Source organism: Pleurodeles waltl, chromosome 2_1, assembly GCF_031143425.1.
Source record: "Pleurodeles waltl isolate 20211129_DDA chromosome 2_1, aPleWal1.hap1.20221129, whole genome shotgun sequence".
NCBI lineage: Eukaryota > Metazoa > Chordata > Amphibia > Caudata > Salamandridae > Pleurodeles > Pleurodeles waltl.
This window is the reverse complement of record NC_090438.1, coordinates 525,652,294-525,671,811: the sequence shown is the minus strand read 5'-3', so window position 1 is coordinate 525,671,811 and position 19,518 is coordinate 525,652,294. Positions and strand designations below refer to the sequence as shown.

At 32.4% G+C, this 19,518-nt stretch overlaps 8 non-coding genes across 8 annotated transcripts; all 8 read left to right on the top strand.

Annotated features, from left to right (window-relative positions):
- The first annotated feature begins 1,997 nt into the window (after window positions 1-1,997).
- Window positions 1,998-2,069, top strand: TRNAQ-CUG (transfer RNA glutamine (anticodon CUG)). Its single transcript has one exon. It is a non-coding gene; the product is annotated as a tRNA-Gln (tRNA).
- A 2,267-nt stretch (window positions 2,070-4,336) lies between these two features.
- TRNAQ-CUG (transfer RNA glutamine (anticodon CUG)) lies at window positions 4,337-4,408 on the top strand. Its single transcript has one exon. It is a non-coding gene; the product is annotated as a tRNA-Gln (tRNA).
- A 2,268-nt stretch (window positions 4,409-6,676) lies between these two features.
- Window positions 6,677-6,748, top strand: TRNAQ-CUG (transfer RNA glutamine (anticodon CUG)). Its single transcript has one exon. It is a non-coding gene; the product is annotated as a tRNA-Gln (tRNA).
- A 2,268-nt stretch (window positions 6,749-9,016) lies between these two features.
- On the top strand, window positions 9,017-9,088 carry TRNAQ-CUG (transfer RNA glutamine (anticodon CUG)). Its single transcript has one exon. It is a non-coding gene; the product is annotated as a tRNA-Gln (tRNA).
- Window positions 9,089-11,355: 2,267 nt separating this feature from the next.
- On the top strand, window positions 11,356-11,427 carry TRNAQ-CUG (transfer RNA glutamine (anticodon CUG)). Its single transcript has one exon. It is a non-coding gene; the product is annotated as a tRNA-Gln (tRNA).
- A 2,268-nt stretch (window positions 11,428-13,695) lies between these two features.
- On the top strand, window positions 13,696-13,767 carry TRNAQ-CUG (transfer RNA glutamine (anticodon CUG)). The gene has a single exon. It is a non-coding gene; the product is annotated as a tRNA-Gln (tRNA).
- A 2,268-nt stretch (window positions 13,768-16,035) lies between these two features.
- On the top strand, window positions 16,036-16,107 carry TRNAQ-CUG (transfer RNA glutamine (anticodon CUG)). Its single transcript has one exon. It is a non-coding gene; the product is annotated as a tRNA-Gln (tRNA).
- Window positions 16,108-18,375: 2,268 nt separating this feature from the next.
- TRNAQ-CUG (transfer RNA glutamine (anticodon CUG)) lies at window positions 18,376-18,447 on the top strand. Its single transcript has one exon. It is a non-coding gene; the product is annotated as a tRNA-Gln (tRNA).
- The last annotated feature ends 1,071 nt before the right edge of the window (window positions 18,448-19,518 follow it).

Here is a 19,518-nt window from a genome sequence, read left to right as displayed (position 1 = left end):
AGTTTCTTTTTGCTCATTTCTTTCTGACCATATTCTTAACTTCTACAGTGCATTTCATATGTTAATTATTTTGAAAGAGAAAACAAGATTAATACCTATGATACGTCTAATCAAATGAGAGTATTTTTTGGTTGTGGAATTACCATTGAAAATCAGTGTGAAGTTTGTTTCCTTTTTCAGTTTCAAGGTTAACATCAAAACAGTATTTCTTCAATCGCAGTAATACCCCACTTTTGATTCCTCTACTCATGGTTTATGGAGGCTTGTTAATTAAATTATGCCCCATTTACATTATCAGTAAACAGAAGATTTAAAAATGTAGTGTCTTGAGTAATCCTTCTGAAATGAGTTTGAAAAAAAACCTGATATATTTGTAAAATGGCCCCACAGCGATTTGAACTCAGATAGCTGGATTCAAAGGCCCAAGTGCTAACCATTACATCATAGAACCACTCATGCTAAAAAAAAAGCACAAATTGCTGCAGCAATTTTGAAATATGGTAGTTTTTAATATTACGCAAACTAAGATGAACAGCATTTTATTAATTTCATATTTTGGTAAACATTTGCATATTTAAAACTGCTTGGAAAGGATGTTGCCCAAAGCAGTTATATAACATTAAACTTTGTTGGATATTCCTTACCACATGTGGTATCTTTTTGCAATAACATATAAGCGGCAAACTGAGGAATTATCTTCGGTAACAATGGAAACTTCACACTAGTACAGAAGCCGTCCATAATGTAATGGTAGGCACCTTGAACACTTAATCCAGTGATCCCTGTTCAAATTTCAGTTTGACCTTCCTGAGCTGTAAGATTATTGTTTGCCTTTACTTGTTGGAATTTTTGGTTTGAAAAATGTAATATTTAAGAACTTACTGTGACTTATTACCCTATAGATAAGTATTTATGCATATGTAGCAGTGCGAGTGTGTATGACTATATTAAAATATAAACATATAAATCATAACTAAACATAGCTAGTAGAGGTGAAAATAACAAAGAGTTGATGCCTATCCACATTTGAATCATGAGTATCTTTTCCTCTTTTTTCTATATATTCAGAAATTGAGATAGTTGTTTTTTGCTCATTGTTTTTGTAACAATATAGCTGATTTATACAGTGCGCATGAGTTGTGTATAGTGGTGAAAAGAAAATCAGATCAGTATCTACCTATAATACATCTAATCAAAAGATTATACTTTATGATTGCAGATTGACTCTTGAAAATCTGTCTGAGGACCTTTCTACTACACAAGTCCAACACTAATGTTCAGAATGACAAATCTTGTATCTCAATAATGCTGCAATTTTGATTCCTCTAGTTTTGTTTTGAGGACTGCGTCTACTTTAAAATGTGCTATCTTGTCCTGATCAATAACAGGAAGGTTAAAAAGGTAGTGTTGTGAATTAGCTCTCTGAAATGTGTTTGAGAAAAACAGGATATGATTTAAAAATGTCTAGGTATTTTGACAAGACCTTTGTGTCACATGTATTGCACATTTTGAGTTTCTACAACTTGCAAACAGCTGAAAGACATTTAGAAAACAATAATGTAATGACTATTTCAGCCTACTGGTATTTGCTGTGTGCAATCAATGAGCAAAGCTGACAGATGAGTAGTAGTTCATGAGCAACAAAACGGCCCACTAAAGATGAAGTCAGATAATTGAATTCAAATTTCAAAGAGCTAACCATTATACCATGGAACCACCTCTACCAGAGACAGAGATACTGCTGCAGCAATTTGTAAATTTAAAAGGTTTTATTGTTGTACAATCAAAAACGAACAACATTTTATAACTTTCATAATATGGTAAACTTTTACATATTTAAAATACTTATGGAAGGATGCCATTCAAAAAATACAAATAGCATTATAACTCTTTTTACTATTAATATCCAATTGGGATATAGTTTTTGCAGCAACAATAAAGCTACCCACTGAGGCATTCATTTCTTTCACAATGGCAAAAAATCTAAACTCATGGAGGGTTCCATGTTGTAATGGTCAGCACTCTGGACTCTGAATCCAGTGATCCGAGTTCAAATCTCGGTGGGACCTTCCAACCTTTTAGAATTTAATATGCCATTGACTTTTAAGAATTTTAGTCTCAGAAAATATAATCTTCACTTTATATACTTATACATATAAACTTGTATATAGCCATCGATGTGTATGTAGCCATATCTTTCTTTGTAGCTCCATGAAAATATAAAATACAAATGATTAAATATTGAATCTGTAGAGGTGAAAATCAGAAACAGATGCTGTCTATCCACATTTTAACACAAGTAGATTTTCCTCTATCTTCTCTATGTCCAGGAAATGAGATAGTTTCTTTTTGCTCATTTCTTTCTGACCATATTCTTAACTTCTACAGTGCATTTCATATGTTAATTATTTTGAAAGAGAAAACAAGATTAATACCTATGATACGTCTAATCAAATGAGAGTATTTTTTGGTTGTGGAATTACCATTGAAAATCAGTGTGAAGTTTGTTTCCTTTTTCAGTTTCAAGGTTAAGATCAAAACTGTATTTCTTCAATCGCAGTAATACCCCACTTTTGATTCCTCTACTCATGGTTTATGGAGGCTTGTTAATTAAATTATGCCCCATTTACATTATCAGTAAACAGAAGATTTAAAAATGTAGTGTCTTGAGTAATCCTTCTGAAATGTGTTTGAAAAAAACCCTGATATATTTGTAAAATGGCCCCTCAGCGATTTGAACTCAGATAGCTGGATTCAAAGGCCCAAGTGCTAACCCTTACATCATAGAACCACTCATGCAAAAAAAAAAGCACAAATTGCTGCAGCAATTTTGAAATATGGTAGTTTTTAATATTACGCAAACTAAGATGAACAGCATTTTATTAATTTCATATTTTGGTAAACATTTGCATATTTAAAACTGCTTGGAAAGGATGTTGCCCAAAGCAGTTATATGACATTAAACTTTGTTGGATATTCCTTACCACATGGGGTATCTTTTTGCAATAACATATAAGCGGCAAACTGAGGAATTATCTTCGGTAACAATGGAAACTTCACACTAGTACAGAAGCCGTCCATAATGTAATGGTAGGCACCTTGAACACTTAATCCAGTGATCCCTGTTCAAATTTCAGTTTGACCTTCCTGAGCTGTAAGATTATTGTTTGCCTTTACTTGTTGGAATTTTTGGTTTGAAAAATGTAATATTTAAGAACTTACTGTGACTTATTACCCTATAGATAAGTATTTATGCATATGTAGCAGTGCGAGTGTGTATGACTATATTAAAATATAAACATATAAATCATAACTAAACATAGCTAGTAGAGGTGAAAATAACAAAGAGTTGATGCCTATCCACATTTGAATCATGAGTATCTTTTCCTCTTTTTTCTATATATTCAGAAATTGAGATAGTTGTTTTTTGCTCATTGTTTTTGTAACAATATAGCTGATTTATACAGTGCGCATGAGTTGTGTATAGTGGTGAAAAGAAAATTAGATCAGTATCTACCTATAATACATCTAATCAAAAGATTATACTTTATGATTGCAGATTGACTCTTGAAAATCTGTCTGAGGACCTTTCTACTACACAAGTCCAACACTAATGTTCAGAATGACAAATCTTGTATCTCAATAATGCTGCAATTTTGATTCCTCTAGTTTTGTTTTGAGGACTGCGTCTACTTTAAAATGTGCTATCTTGTCCTGATCAATAACAGGAAGGTTAAAAAGGTAGTGTTGTGAATTAGCTCTCTGAAATGTGTTTGAGAAAAACAGGATATGATTTAAAAATGTCTAGGTATTTTGACAAGACCTTTGTGTCACATGTATTGCACATTTTGAGTTTCTACAACTTGCAAACAGCTGAAAGACATTTAGAAAACAATAATGTAATGACTGATTCAGCCTACTGGTATTTGCTGTGTGCAATCAATGAGCAAAGCTGACAGATGAGTAGTAGTTCATGAGCAACAAAACGGCCCACTAAAGATGAAGTCAGATAATTGAATTCAAATTTCAAAGAGCTAACCATTATACCATGGAACCACCTCTACCAGAGACAGAGATACTGCTGCAGCAATTTGTAAATTTAAAAGGTTTTATTGTCGTACAATCAACAACGAACAACATTTTATAACTTTCATAATATGGTAAACTTTTACATATTTAAAATACTTATGGAAGGATGCCATTCAAAAAATACAAATAGCATGATAACTCTTTTTACTATTAATATCCAATTGGGATATAGTTTTTGCAGCAACAAAAAGCTACCAACTGAGGCATTCTCTTCTTTCACAATGGCAAAAAATCTCAACTCAGGGAGGGTTCCATGGTGTAATGGTCAGCACTCTGGACTCTGAATCCAGTGATCCGAGTTCAAATCTGGGTGGGACCTTCCAACCTTTTAGAATTTAATATGCCATTGACTTTTAAGAATTTTAGTCTCAGAAAATATAATCTTCACTTTATATACTTATACATATAAACTTGTATATAGCTATTGATGTGTATGTAGCCATATCTTTCTTTGTAGCTCCATGAAAATATAAATTACAAATGATTAAATATTGAATCTGTAGAGGTGAAAATCAGAAACAGATGTTGTCTATCCACATTTTAACACAAGTAGATTTTCCTCTATCTTCTCCATGTCCAGGAAATGAGATAGTTTCTTTTTGCTCATTTCTTTCTGACCATATTCTTAACTTCTACAGTGCATTTCATATGTTAATTATTTTGAAAGAGAAAACAAGATTAATACCTATGATACGTCTAATCAAATGAGAGTATTTTTTGGTTGTGGAATTACCATTGAAAATCAGTGTGAAGTTTGTTTCCTTTTTCAGTTTCAAGGTTAACATCAAAACAGTATTTCTTCAATCGCAGTAATACCCCACTTTTGATTCCTCTACTCATGGTTTATGGAGGCTTGTTAATTAAATTATGCCCCATTTACATTATCAGTAAACAGAAGATTTAAAAATGTAGTGTCTTGAGTAATCCTTCTGAAATGAGTTTGAAAAAAAACCTGATATATTTGTAAAATGGCCCCACAGCGATTTGAACTCAGATAGCTGGATTCAAAGGCCCAAGTGCTAACCATTACATCATAGAACCACTCATGCTAAAAAAAAAGCACAAATTGCTGCAGCAATTTTGAAATATGGTAGTTTTTAATATTACGCAAACTAAGATGAACAGCATTTTATTAATTTCATATTTTGGTAAACATTTGCATATTTAAAACTGCTTGGAAAGGATGTTGCCCAAAGCAGTTATATAACATTAAACTTTGTTGGATATTCCTTACCACATGTGGTATCTTTTTGCAATAACATATAAGCGGCAAACTGAGGAATTATCTTCGGTAACAATGGAAACTTCACACTAGTACAGAAGCCGTCCATAATGTAATGGTAGGCACCTTGAACACTTAATCCAGTGATCCCTGTTCAAATTTCAGTTTGACCTTCCTGAGCTGTAAGATTATTGTTTGCCTTTACTTGTTGGAATTTTTGGTTTGAAAAATGTAATATTTAAGAACTTACTGTGACTTATTACCCTATAGATACGTATTTATGCATATGTAGCAGTGCGAGTGTGTATGACTATATTAAAATATAAACATATAAATCATAACTAAACATAGCTAGTAGAGGTGAAAATAACAAAGAGTTGATGCCTATCCACATTTGAATCATGAGTATCTTTTCCTCTTTTTTCTATATATTCAGAAATTGAGATAGTTGTTTTTTGCTCATTGTTTTTGTAACAATATAGCTGATTTATACAGTGCGCATGAGTTGTGTATAGTGGTGAAAAGAAAATCAGATCAGTATCTACCTATAATACATCTAATCAAAAGATTATACTTTATGATTGCAGATTGACTCTTGAAAATCTGTCTGAGGACCTTTCTACTACACAAGTCCAACACTAATGTTCAGAATGACAAATCTTGTATCTCAATAATGCTGCAATTTTGATTCCTCTAGTTTTGTTTTGAGGACTGCGTCTACTTTAAAATGTGCTATCTTGTCCTGATCAATAACAGGAAGGTTAAAAAGGTAGTGTTGTGAATTAGCTCTCTGAAATGTGTTTGAGAAAAACAGGATATGATTTAAAAATGTCTAGGTATTTTGACAAGACCTTTGTGTCACATGTATTGCACATTTTGAGTTTCTACAACTTGCAAACAGCTGAAAGACATTTAGAAAACAATAATGTAATGACTATTTCAGCCTACTGGTATTTGCTGTGTGCAATCAATGAGCAAAGCTGACAGATGAGTAGTAGTTCATGAGCAACAAAACGGCCCACTAAAGATGAAGTCAGATAATTGAATTCAAATTTCAAAGAGCTAACCATTATACCATGGAACCACCTCTACCAGAGACAGAGATACTGCTGCAGCAATTTGTAAATTTAAAAGGTTTTATTGTTGTACAATCAAAAACGAACAACATTTTATAACTTTCATAATATGGTAAACTTTTACATATTTAAAATACTTATGGAAGGATGCCATTCAAAAAATACAAATAGCATTATAACTCTTTTTACTATTAATATCCAATTGGGATATAGTTTTTGCAGCAACAATAAAGCTACCCACTGAGGCATTCATTTCTTTCACAATGGCAAAAAATCTAAACTCATGGAGGGTTCCATGTTGTAATGGTCAGCACTCTGGACTCTGAATCCAGTGATCCGAGTTCAAATCTCGGTGGGACCTTCCAACCTTTTAGAATTTAATATGCCATTGACTTTTAAGAATTTTAGTCTCAGAAAATATAATCTTCACTTTATATACTTATACATATAAACTTGTATATAGCCATCGATGTGTATGTAGCCATATCTTTCTTTGTAGCTCCATGAAAATATAAAATACAAATGATTAAATATTGAATCTGTAGAGGTGAAAATCAGAAACAGATGTTGTCTATCCACATTTTAACACAAGTAGATTTTCCTCTATCTTCTCTATGTCCAGGAAATGAGATAGTTTCTTTTTGCTCATTTCTTTCTGACCATATTCTTAACTTCTACAGTGCATTTCATATGTTAATTATTTTGAAAGAGAAAACAAGATTAATACCTATGATACGTCTAATCAAATGAGAGTATTTTTTGGTTGTGGAATTACCATTGAAAATCAGTGTGAAGTTTGTTTCCTTTTTCAGTTTCAAGGTTAAGATCAAAACTGTATTTCTTCAATCGCAGTAATACCCCACTTTTGATTCCTCTACTCATGGTTTATGGAGGCTTGTTAATTAAATTATGCCCCATTTACATTATCAGTAAACAGAAGATTTAAAAATGTAGTGTCTTGAGTAATCCTTCTGAAATGAGTTTGAAAAAAAACCTGATATATTTGTAAAATGGCCCCACAGCGATTTGAACTCAGATAGCTGGATTCAAAGGCCCAAGTGCTAACCATTACATCATAGAACCACTCATGCTAAAAAAAAAGCACAAATTGCTGCAGCAATTTTGAAATATGGTAGTTTTTAATATTACGCAAACTAAGATGAACAGCATTTTATTAATTTCATATTTTGGTAAACATTTGCATATTTAAAACTGCTTGGAAAGGATGTTGCCCAAAGCAGTTATATAACATTAAACTTTGTTGGATATTCCTTACCACATGTGGTATCTTTTTGCAATAACATATAAGCGGCAAACTGAGGAATTATCTTCGGTAACAATGGAAACTTCACACTAGTACAGAAGCCGTCCATAATGTAATGGTAGGCACCTTGAACACTTAATCCAGTGATCCCTGTTCAAATTTCAGTTTGACCTTCCTGAGCTGTAAGATTATTGTTTGCCTTTACTTGTTGGAATTTTTGGTTTGAAAAATGTAATATTTAAGAACTTACTGTGACTTATTACCCTATAGATAAGTATTTATGCATATGTAGCAGTGCGAGTGTGTATGACTATATTAAAATATAAACATATAAATCATAACTAAACATAGCTAGTAGAGGTGAAAATAACAAAGAGTTGATGCCTATCCACATTTGAATCATGAGTATCTTTTCCTCTTTTTTCTATATATTCAGAAATTGAGATAGTTGTTTTTTGCTCATTGTTTTTGTAACAATATAGCTGATTTATACAGTGCGCATGAGTTGTGTATAGTGGTGAAAAGAAAATCAGATCAGTATCTACCTATAATACATCTAATCAAAAGATTATACTTCATGATTGCAGATTGACTCTTGAAAATCTGTCTGAGGACCTTTCTACTACACAAGTCCAACACTAATGTTCAGAATGACAAATCTTGTATCTCAATAATGCTGCAATTTTGATTCCTCTAGTTTTGTTTTGAGGACTGCGTCTACTTTAAAATGTGCTATCTTGTCCTGATCAATAACAGGAAGGTTAAAAAGGTAGTGTTGTGAATTAGCTCTCTGAAATGTGTTTGAGAAAAACAGGATATGATTTAAAAATGTCTAGGTATTTTGACAAGACCTTTGTGTCACATGTATTGCACATTTTGAGTTTCTACAACTTGCAAACAGCTGAAAGACATTTAGAAAACAATAATGTAATGACTATTTCAGCCTACTGGTATTTGCTGTGTGCAATCAATGAGCAAAGCTGACAGATGAGTAGTAGTTCATGAGCAACAAAACGGCCCACTAAAGATGAAGTCAGATAATTGAATTCAAATTTCAAAGAGCTAACCATTATACCATGGAACCACCTCTACCAGAGACAGAGATACTGCTGCAGCAATTTGTAAATTTAAAAGGTTTTATTGTTGTACAATCAAAAACGAACAACATTTTATAACTTTCATAATATGGTAAACTTTTACATATTTAAAATACTTATGGAAGGATGCCATTCAAAAAATACAAATAGCATTATAACTCTTTTTACTATTAATATCCAATTGGGATATAGTTTTTGCAGCAACAATAAAGCTACCCACTGAGGCATTCATTTCTTTCACAATGGCAAAAAATCTAAACTCATGGAGGGTTCCATGTTGTAATGGTCAGCACTCTGGACTCTGAATCCAGTGATCCGAGTTCAAATCTCGGTGGGACCTTCCAACCTTTTAGAATTTAATATGCCATTGACTTTTAAGAATTTTAGTCTCAGAAAATATAATCTTCACTTTATATACTTATACATATAAACTTGTATATAGCCATCGATGTGTATGTAGCCATATCTTTCTTTGTAGCTCCATGAAAATATAAAATACAAATGATTAAATATTGAATCTGTAGAGGTGAAAATCAGAAACAGATGTTGTCTATCCACATTTTAACACAAGTAGATTTTCCTCTATCTTCTCTATGTCCAGGAAATGAGATAGTTTCTTTTTGCTCATTTCTTTCTGACCATATTCTTAACTTCTACAGTGCATTTCATATGTTAATTATTTTGAAAGAGAAAACAAGATTAATACCTATGATACGTCTAATCAAATGAGAGTATTTTTTGGTTGTGGAATTACCATTGAAAATCAGTGTGAAGTTTGTTTCCTTTTTCAGTTTCAAGGTTAAGATCAAAACTGTATTTCTTCAATCGCAGTAATACCCCACTTTTGATTCCTCTACTCATGGTTTATGGAGGCTTGTTAATTAAATTATGCCCCATTTACATTATCAGTAAACAGAAGATTTAAAAATGTAGTGTCTTGAGTAATCCTTCTGAAATGTGTTTGAAAAAAACCCTGATATATTTGTAAAATGGCCCCTCAGCGATTTGAACTCAGATAGCTGGATTCAAAGGCCCAAGTGCTAACCCTTACATCATAGAACCACTCATGCAAAAAAAAAAGCACAAATTGCTGCAGCAATTTTGAAATATGGTAGTTTTTAATATTACGCAAACTAAGATGAACAGCATTTTATTAATTTCATATTTTGGTAAACATTTGCATATTTAAAACTGCTTGGAAAGGATGTTGCCCAAAGCAGTTATATGACATTAAACTTTGTTGGATATTCCTTACCACATGGGGTATCTTTTTGCAATAACATATAAGCGGCAAACTGAGGAATTATCTTCGGTAACAATGGAAACTTCACACTAGTACAGAAGCCGTCCATAATGTAATGGTAGGCACCTTGAACACTTAATCCAGTGATCCCTGTTCAAATTTCAGTTTGACCTTCCTGAGCTGTAAGATTATTGTTTGCCTTTACTTGTTGGAATTTTTGGTTTGAAAAATGTAATATTTAAGAACTTACTGTGACTTATTACCCTATAGATAAGTATTTATGCATATGTAGCAGTGCGAGTGTGTATGACTATATTAAAATATAAACATATAAATCATAACTAAACATAGCTAGTAGAGGTGAAAATAACAAAGAGTTGATGCCTATCCACATTTGAATCATGAGTATCTTTTCCTCTTTTTTCTATATATTCAGAAATTGAGATAGTTGTTTTTTGCTCATTGTTTTTGTAACAATATAGCTGATTTATACAGTGCGCATGAGTTGTGTATAGTGGTGAAAAGAAAATTAGATCAGTATCTACCTATAATACATCTAATCAAAAGATTATACTTTATGATTGCAGATTGACTCTTGAAAATCTGTCTGAGGACCTTTCTACTACACAAGTCCAACACTAATGTTCAGAATGACAAATCTTGTATCTCAATAATGCTGCAATTTTGATTCCTCTAGTTTTGTTTTGAGGACTGCGTCTACTTTAAAATGTGCTATCTTGTCCTGATCAATAACAGGAAGGTTAAAAAGGTAGTGTTGTGAATTAGCTCTCTGAAATGTGTTTGAGAAAAACAGGATATGATTTAAAAATGTCTAGGTATTTTGACAAGACCTTTGTGTCACATGTATTGCACATTTTGAGTTTCTACAACTTGCAAACAGCTGAAAGACATTTAGAAAACAATAATGTAATGACTGATTCAGCCTACTGGTATTTGCTGTGTGCAATCAATGAGCAAAGCTGACAGATGAGTAGTAGTTCATGAGCAACAAAACGGCCCACTAAAGATGAAGTCAGATAATTGAATTCAAATTTCAAAGAGCTAACCATTATACCATGGAACCACCTCTACCAGAGACAGAGATACTGCTGCAGCAATTTGTAAATTTAAAAGGTTTTATTGTCGTACAATCAACAACGAACAACATTTTATAACTTTCATAATATGGTAAACTTTTACATATTTAAAATACTTATGGAAGGATGCCATTCAAAAAATACAAATAGCATGATAACTCTTTTTACTATTAATATCCAATTGGGATATAGTTTTTGCAGCAACAAAAAGCTACCAACTGAGGCATTCTCTTCTTTCACAATGGCAAAAAATCTCAACTCAGGGAGGGTTCCATGGTGTAATGGTCAGCACTCTGGACTCTGAATCCAGTGATCCGAGTTCAAATCTGGGTGGGACCTTCCAACCTTTTAGAATTTAATATGCCATTGACTTTTAAGAATTTTAGTCTCAGAAAATATAATCTTCACTTTATATACTTATACATATAAACTTGTATATAGCTATTGATGTGTATGTAGCCATATCTTTCTTTGTAGCTCCATGAAAATATAAATTACAAATGATTAAATATTGAATCTGTAGAGGTGAAAATCAGAAACAGATGTTGTCTATCCACATTTTAACACAAGTAGATTTTCCTCTATCTTCTCCATGTCCAGGAAATGAGATAGTTTCTTTTTGCTCATTTCTTTCTGACCATATTCTTAACTTCTACAGTGCATTTCATATGTTAATTATTTTGAAAGAGAAAACAAGATTAATACCTATGATACGTCTAATCAAATGAGAGTATTTTTTGGTTGTGGAATTACCATTGAAAATCAGTGTGAAGTTTGTTTCCTTTTTCAGTTTCAAGGTTAACATCAAAACAGTATTTCTTCAATCGCAGTAATACCCCACTTTTGATTCCTCTACTCATGGTTTATGGAGGCTTGTTAATTAAATTATGCCCCATTTACATTATCAGTAAACAGAAGATTTAAAAATGTAGTGTCTTGAGTAATCCTTCTGAAATGAGTTTGAAAAAAAACCTGATATATTTGTAAAATGGCCCCACAGCGATTTGAACTCAGATAGCTGGATTCAAAGGCCCAAGTGCTAACCATTACATCATAGAACCACTCATGCTAAAAAAAAAGCACAAATTGCTGCAGCAATTTTGAAATATGGTAGTTTTTAATATTACGCAAACTAAGATGAACAGCATTTTATTAATTTCATATTTTGGTAAACATTTGCATATTTAAAACTGCTTGGAAAGGATGTTGCCCAAAGCAGTTATATAACATTAAACTTTGTTGGATATTCCTTACCACATGTGGTATCTTTTTGCAATAACATATAAGCGGCAAACTGAGGAATTATCTTCGGTAACAATGGAAACTTCACACTAGTACAGAAGCCGTCCATAATGTAATGGTAGGCACCTTGAACACTTAATCCAGTGATCCCTGTTCAAATTTCAGTTTGACCTTCCTGAGCTGTAAGATTATTGTTTGCCTTTACTTGTTGGAATTTTTGGTTTGAAAAATGTAATATTTAAGAACTTACTGTGACTTATTACCCTATAGATAAGTATTTATGCATATGTAGCAGTGCGAGTGTGTATGACTATATTAAAATATAAACATATAAATCATAACTAAACATAGCTAGTAGAGGTGAAAATAACAAAGAGTTGATGCCTATCCACATTTGAATCATGAGTATCTTTTCCTCTTTTTTCTATATATTCAGAAATTGAGATAGTTGTTTTTTGCTCATTGTTTTTGTAACAATATAGCTGATTTATACAGTGCGCATGAGTTGTGTATAGTGGTGAAAAGAAAATCAGATCAGTATCTACCTATAATACATCTAATCAAAAGATTATACTTTATGATTGCAGATTGACTCTTGAAAATCTGTCTGAGGACCTTTCTACTACACAAGTCCAACACTAATGTTCAGAATGACAAATCTTGTATCTCAATAATGCTGCAATTTTGATTCCTCTAGTTTTGTTTTGAGGACTGCGTCTACTTTAAAATGTGCTATCTTGTCCTGATCAATAACAGGAAGGTTAAAAAGGTAGTGTTGTGAATTAGCTCTCTGAAATGTGTTTGAGAAAAACAGGATATGATTTAAAAATGTCTAGGTATTTTGACAAGACCTTTGTGTCACATGTATTGCACATTTTGAGTTTCTACAACTTGCAAACAGCTGAAAGACATTTAGAAAACAATAATGTAATGACTATTTCAGCCTACTGGTATTTGCTGTGTGCAATCAATGAGCAAAGCTGACAGATGAGTAGTAGTTCATGAGCAACAAAACGGCCCACTAAAGATGAAGTCAGATAATTGAATTCAAATTTCAAAGAGCTAACCATTATACCATGGAACCACCTCTACCAGAGACAGAGATACTGCTGCAGCAATTTGTAAATTTAAAAGGTTTTATTGTTGTACAATCAAAAACGAACAACATTTTATAACTTTCATAATATGGTAAACTTTTACATATTTAAAATACTTATGGAAGGATGCCATTCAAAAAATACAAATAGCATTATAACTCTTTTTACTATTAATATCCAATTGGGATATAGTTTTTGCAGCAACAATAAAGCTACCCACTGAGGCATTCATTTCTTTCACAATGGCAAAAAATCTAAACTCATGGAGGGTTCCATGTTGTAATGGTCAGCACTCTGGACTCTGAATCCAGTGATCCGAGTTCAAATCTCGGTGGGACCTTCCAACCTTTTAGAATTTAATATGCCATTGACTTTTAAGAATTTTAGTCTCAGAAAATATAATCTTCACTTTATATACTTATACATATAAACTTGTATATAGCCATCGATGTGTATGTAGCCATATCTTTCTTTGTAGCTCCATGAAAATATAAAATACAAATGATTAAATATTGAATCTGTAGAGGTGAAAATCAGAAACAGATGTTGTCTATCCACATTTTAACACAAGTAGATTTTCCTCTATCTTCTCTATGTCCAGGAAATGAGATAGTTTCTTTTTGCTCATTTCTTTCTGACCATATTCTTAACTTCTACAGTGCATTTCATATGTTAATTATTTTGAAAGAGAAAACAAGATTAATACCTATGATACGTCTAATCAAATGAGAGTATTTTTTGGTTGTGGAATTACCATTGAAAATCAGTGTGAAGTTTGTTTCCTTTTTCAGTTTCAAGGTTAAGATCAAAACTGTATTTCTTCAATCGCAGTAATACCCCACTTTTGATTCCTCTACTCATGGTTTATGGAGGCTTGTTAATTAAATTATGCCCCATTTACATTATCAGTAAACAGAAGATTTAAAAATGTAGTGTCTTGAGTAATCCTTCTGAAATGAGTTTGAAAAAAAACCTGATATATTTGTAAAATGGCCCCACAGCGATTTGAACTCAGATAGCTGGATTCAAAGGCCCAAGTGCTAACCATTACATCATAGAACCACTCATGCTAAAAAAAAAGCACAAATTGCTGCAGCAATTTTGAAATATGGTAGTTTTTAATATTACGCAAACTAAGATGAACAGCATTTTATTAATTTCATATTTTGGTAAACATTTGCATATTTAAAACTGCTTGGAAAGGATGTTGCCCAAAGCAGTTATATAACATTAAACTTTGTTGGATATTCCTTACCACATGTGGTATCTTTTTGCAATAACATATAAGCGGCAAACTGAGGAATTATCTTCGGTAACAATGGAAACTTCACACTAGTACAGAAGCCGTCCATAATGTAATGGTAGGCACCTTGAACACTTAATCCAGTGATCCCTGTTCAAATTTCAGTTTGACCTTCCTGAGCTGTAAGATTATTGTTTGCCTTTACTTGTTGGAATTTTTGGTTTGAAAAATGTAATATTTAAGAACTTACTGTGACTTATTACCCTATAGATAAGTATTTATGCATATGTAGCAGTGCGAGTGTGTATGACTATATTAAAATATAAACATATAAATCATAACTAAACATAGCTAGTAGAGGTGAAAATAACAAAGAGTTGATGCCTATCCACATTTGAATCATGAGTATCTTTTCCTCTTTTTTCTATATATTCAGAAATTGAGATAGTTGTTTTTTGCTCATTGTTTTTGTAACAATATAGCTGATTTATACAGTGCGCATGAGTTGTGTATAGTGGTGAAAAGAAAATCAGATCAGTATCTACCTATAATACATCTAATCAAAAGATTATACTTTATGATTGCAGATTGACTCTTGAAAATCTGTCTGAGGACCTTTCTACTACACAAGTCCAACACTAATGTTCAGAATGACAAATCTTGTATCTCAATAATGCTGCAATTTTGATTCCTCTAGTTTTGTTTTGAGGACTGCGTCTACTTTAAAATGTGCTATCTTGTCCTGATCAATAACAGGAAGGTTAAAAAGGTAGTGTTGTGAATTAGCTCTCTGAAATGTGTTTGAGAAAAACAGGATATGATTTAAAAATGTCTAGGTATTTTGACAAGACCTTTGTGTCACATGTATTGCACATTTTGAGTTTCTACAACTTGCAAACAGCTGAAAGACATTTAGAAAACAATAATGTAATGACTATTTCAGCCTACTGGTATTTGCTGTGTGCAATCAATGAGCAAAGCTGACAGATGAGTAGTAGTTCATGAGCAACAAAACGGCCCACTAAAGATGAAGTCAGATAATTGAATTCAAATTTCAAAGAGCTAACCATTATACCATGGAACCACCTCTACCAGAGACAGAGATACTGCTGCAGCAATTTGTAAATTTAAAAGGTTTTATTGTTGTACAATCAAAAACGAACAACATTTTATAACTTTCATAATATGGTAAACTTTTACATATTTAAAATACTTATGGAAGGATGCCATTCAAAAAATACAAATAGCATTATAACTCTTTTTACTATTAATATCCAATTGGGATATAGTTTTTGCAGCAACAATAAAGCTACCCACTGAGGCATTCATTTCTTTCACAATGGCAAAAAATCTAAACTCATGGAGGGTTCCATGTTGTAATGGTCAGCACTCTGGACTCTGAATCCAGTGATCCGAGTTCAAATCTCGGTGGGACCTTCCAACCTTTTAGAATTTAATATGCCATTGACTTTTAAGAATTTTAGTCTCAGAAAATATAATCTTCACTTTATATACTTATACATATAAACTTGTATATAGCCATCGATGTGTATGTAGCCATATCTTTCTTTGTAGCTCCATGAAAATATAAAATACAAATGATTAAATATTGAATCTGTAGAGGTGAAAATCAGAAACAGATGTTGTCTATCCACATTTTAACACAAGTAGATTTTCCTCTATCTTCTCTATGTCCAGGAAATGAGATAGTTTCTTTTTGCTCATTTCTTTCTGACCATATTCTTAACTTCTACAGTGCATTTCATATGTTAATTATTTTGAAAGAGAAAACAAGATTAATACCTATGATACGTCTAATCAAATGAGAGTATTTTTTGGTTGTGGAATTACCATTGAAAATCAGTGTGAAGTTTGTTTCCTTTTTCAGTTTCAAGGTTAAGATCAAAACTGTATTTCTTCAATCGCAGTAATACCCCACTTTTGATTCCTCTACTCATGGTTTATGGAGGCTTGTTAATTAAATTATGCCCCATTTACATTATCAGTAAACAGAAGATTTAAAAATGTAGTGTCTTGAGTAATCCTTCTGAAATGTGTTTGAAAAAAACCCTGATATATTTGTAAAATGGCCCCTCAGCGATTTGAACTCAGATAGCTGGATTCAAAGGCCCAAGTGCTAACCCTTACATCATAGAACCACTCATGCAAAAAAAAAAGCACAAATTGCTGCAGCAATTTTGAAATATGGTAGTTTTTAATATTACGCAAACTAAGATGAACAGCATTTTATTAATTTCATATTTTGGTAAACATTTGCATATTTAAAACTGCTTGGAAAGGATGTTGCCCAAAGCAGTTATATGACATTAAACTTTGTTGGATATTCCTTACCACATGGGGTATCTTTTTGCAATAACATATAAGCGGCAAACTGAGGAATTATCTTCGGTAACAATGGAAACTTCACACTAGTACAGAAGCCGTCCATAATGTAATGGTAGGCACCTTGAACACTTAATCCAGTGATCCCTGTTCAAATTTCAGTTTGACCTTCCTGAGCTGTAAGATTATTGTTTGCCTTTACTTGTTGGAATTTTTGGTTTGAAAAATGTAATATTTAAGAACTTACTGTGACTTATTACCCTATAGATAAGTATTTATGCATATGTAGCAGTGCGAGTGTGTATGACTATATTAAAATATAAACATATAAATCATAACTAAACATAGCTAGTAGAGGTGAAAATAACAAAGAGTTGATGCCTATCCACATTTGAATCATGAGTATCTTTTCCTCTTTTTTCTATATATTCAGAAATTGAGATAGTTGTTTTTTGCTCATTGTTTTTGTAACAATATAGCTGATTTATACAGTGCGCATGAGTTGTGTATAGTGGTGAAAAGAAAATCTGATCAGTATCTACCTATAATACATCTAATCAAAAGATTATACTTTATGATTGCAGATTGACTCTTGAAAATCTGTCTGAGGACCTTTCTACTACACAAGTCCAACACTAATGTTCAGAATGACAAATCTTGTATCTCAATAATGCTGCAATTTTGATTCCTCTAGTTTTGTTTTGAGGACTGCGTCTACTTTAAAATGTGCTATCTTGTCCTGATCAATAACAGGAAGGTTAAAAAGGTAGTGTTGTGAATTAGCTCTCTGAAATGTGTTTGAGAAAAACAGGATATGATTTAAAAATGTCTAGGTATTTTGACAAGACCTTTGTGTCACATGTATTGCACATTTTGAGTTTCTACAACTTGCAAACAGCTGAAAGACATTTAGAAAACAATAATGTAATGTCTATTTCAGCCTACTGGTATTTGCTGTGTGCAATCAATGAGCAAAGCTGACAGATGAGTAGTAGTTCATGAGCAACAAAACGGCCCACTAAAGATGAAGTCAGATAATTGAATTCAAATTTCAAAGAGCTAACCATTATACCATGGAACCACCTCTACCAGAGACAGAGATACTGCTGCAGCAATTTGTAAATTTAAAAGGTTTTATTGTCGTACAATCAAAAACGAACAACATTTTATAACTTTCATAATATGGTAAACTTTTACATATTTAAAATACTTATGGAAGGATGCCATTCAAAAAATACAAATAGCATGATAACTCTTTTTACTATTAATATCCAATTGGGATATAGTTTTTGCAGCAACAATAAAGCTACCAACTGAGGCATTCTCTTCTTTCACAATGGCAAAAAATCTCAACTCAGGGAGGGTTCCATGGTGTAATGGTCAGCACTCTGGACTCTGAATCCAGTGATCCGAGTTCAAATCTGGGTGGGACCTTCCAACCTTTTAGAATTTAATATGCCATTGACTTTTAAGAATTTTAGTCTCAGAAAATATAATCTTCACTTTATATACTTATACATATGAACTTGTATATAGCTATTGATGTGTATGTAGCCATATCTTTCTTTGTAGCTCCATGAAAATATAAATTACAAATGATTAAATATTGAATCTGTAGAGGTGAAAATCAGAAACAGATGTTGTCTATCCACATTTTAACACAAGTAGATTTTCCTCTATCTTCTCCATGTCCAGGAAATGAGATAGTTTCTTTTTGCTCATTTCTTTCTGACCATATTCTTAACTTCTACAGTGCATTTCATATGTTAATTATTTTGAAAGAGAAAACAAGATTAATACCTATGATACGTCTAATCAAATGAGAGTATTTTTTGGTTGTGGAATTACCATTGAAAATCAGTGTGAAGTTTGTTTCCTTTTTCAGTTTCAAGGTTAACATCAAAACAGTATTTCTTCAATCGCAGTAATACCCCACTTTTGATTCCTCTACTCATGGTTTATGGAGGCTTGTTAATTAAATTATGCCCCATTTACATTATCAGTAAACAGAAGATTTAAAAATGTAGTGTCTTGAGTAATCCTTCTGAAATGAGTTTGAAAAAAAACCTGATATATTTGTAAAATGGCCCCACAGCGATTTGAACTCAGATAGCTGGATTCAAAGGCCCAAGTGCTAACCATTACATCATAGAACCACTCATGCTAAAAAAAAAAGCACAAATTGCTGCAGCAATTTTGAAATATGGTAGTTTTTAATATTACGCAAACTAAGATGAACAGCATTTTATTAATTTCATATTTTGGTAAACATTTGCATATTTAAAACTGCTTGGAAAGGATGTTGCCCAAAGCAGTTATATAACATTAAACTTTGTTGGATATTCCTTACCACATGGGGTATCTTTTTGCAATAACATATAAGCAGCAAACTGAGGAATTATCTTCGGTAACAATGGAAACTTCACACTAGTACAGAAGCCGTCCATAATGTAATGGTAGGCACCTTGAACACTTAATCCAGTGATCCCTGTTCAAATTTCAGTT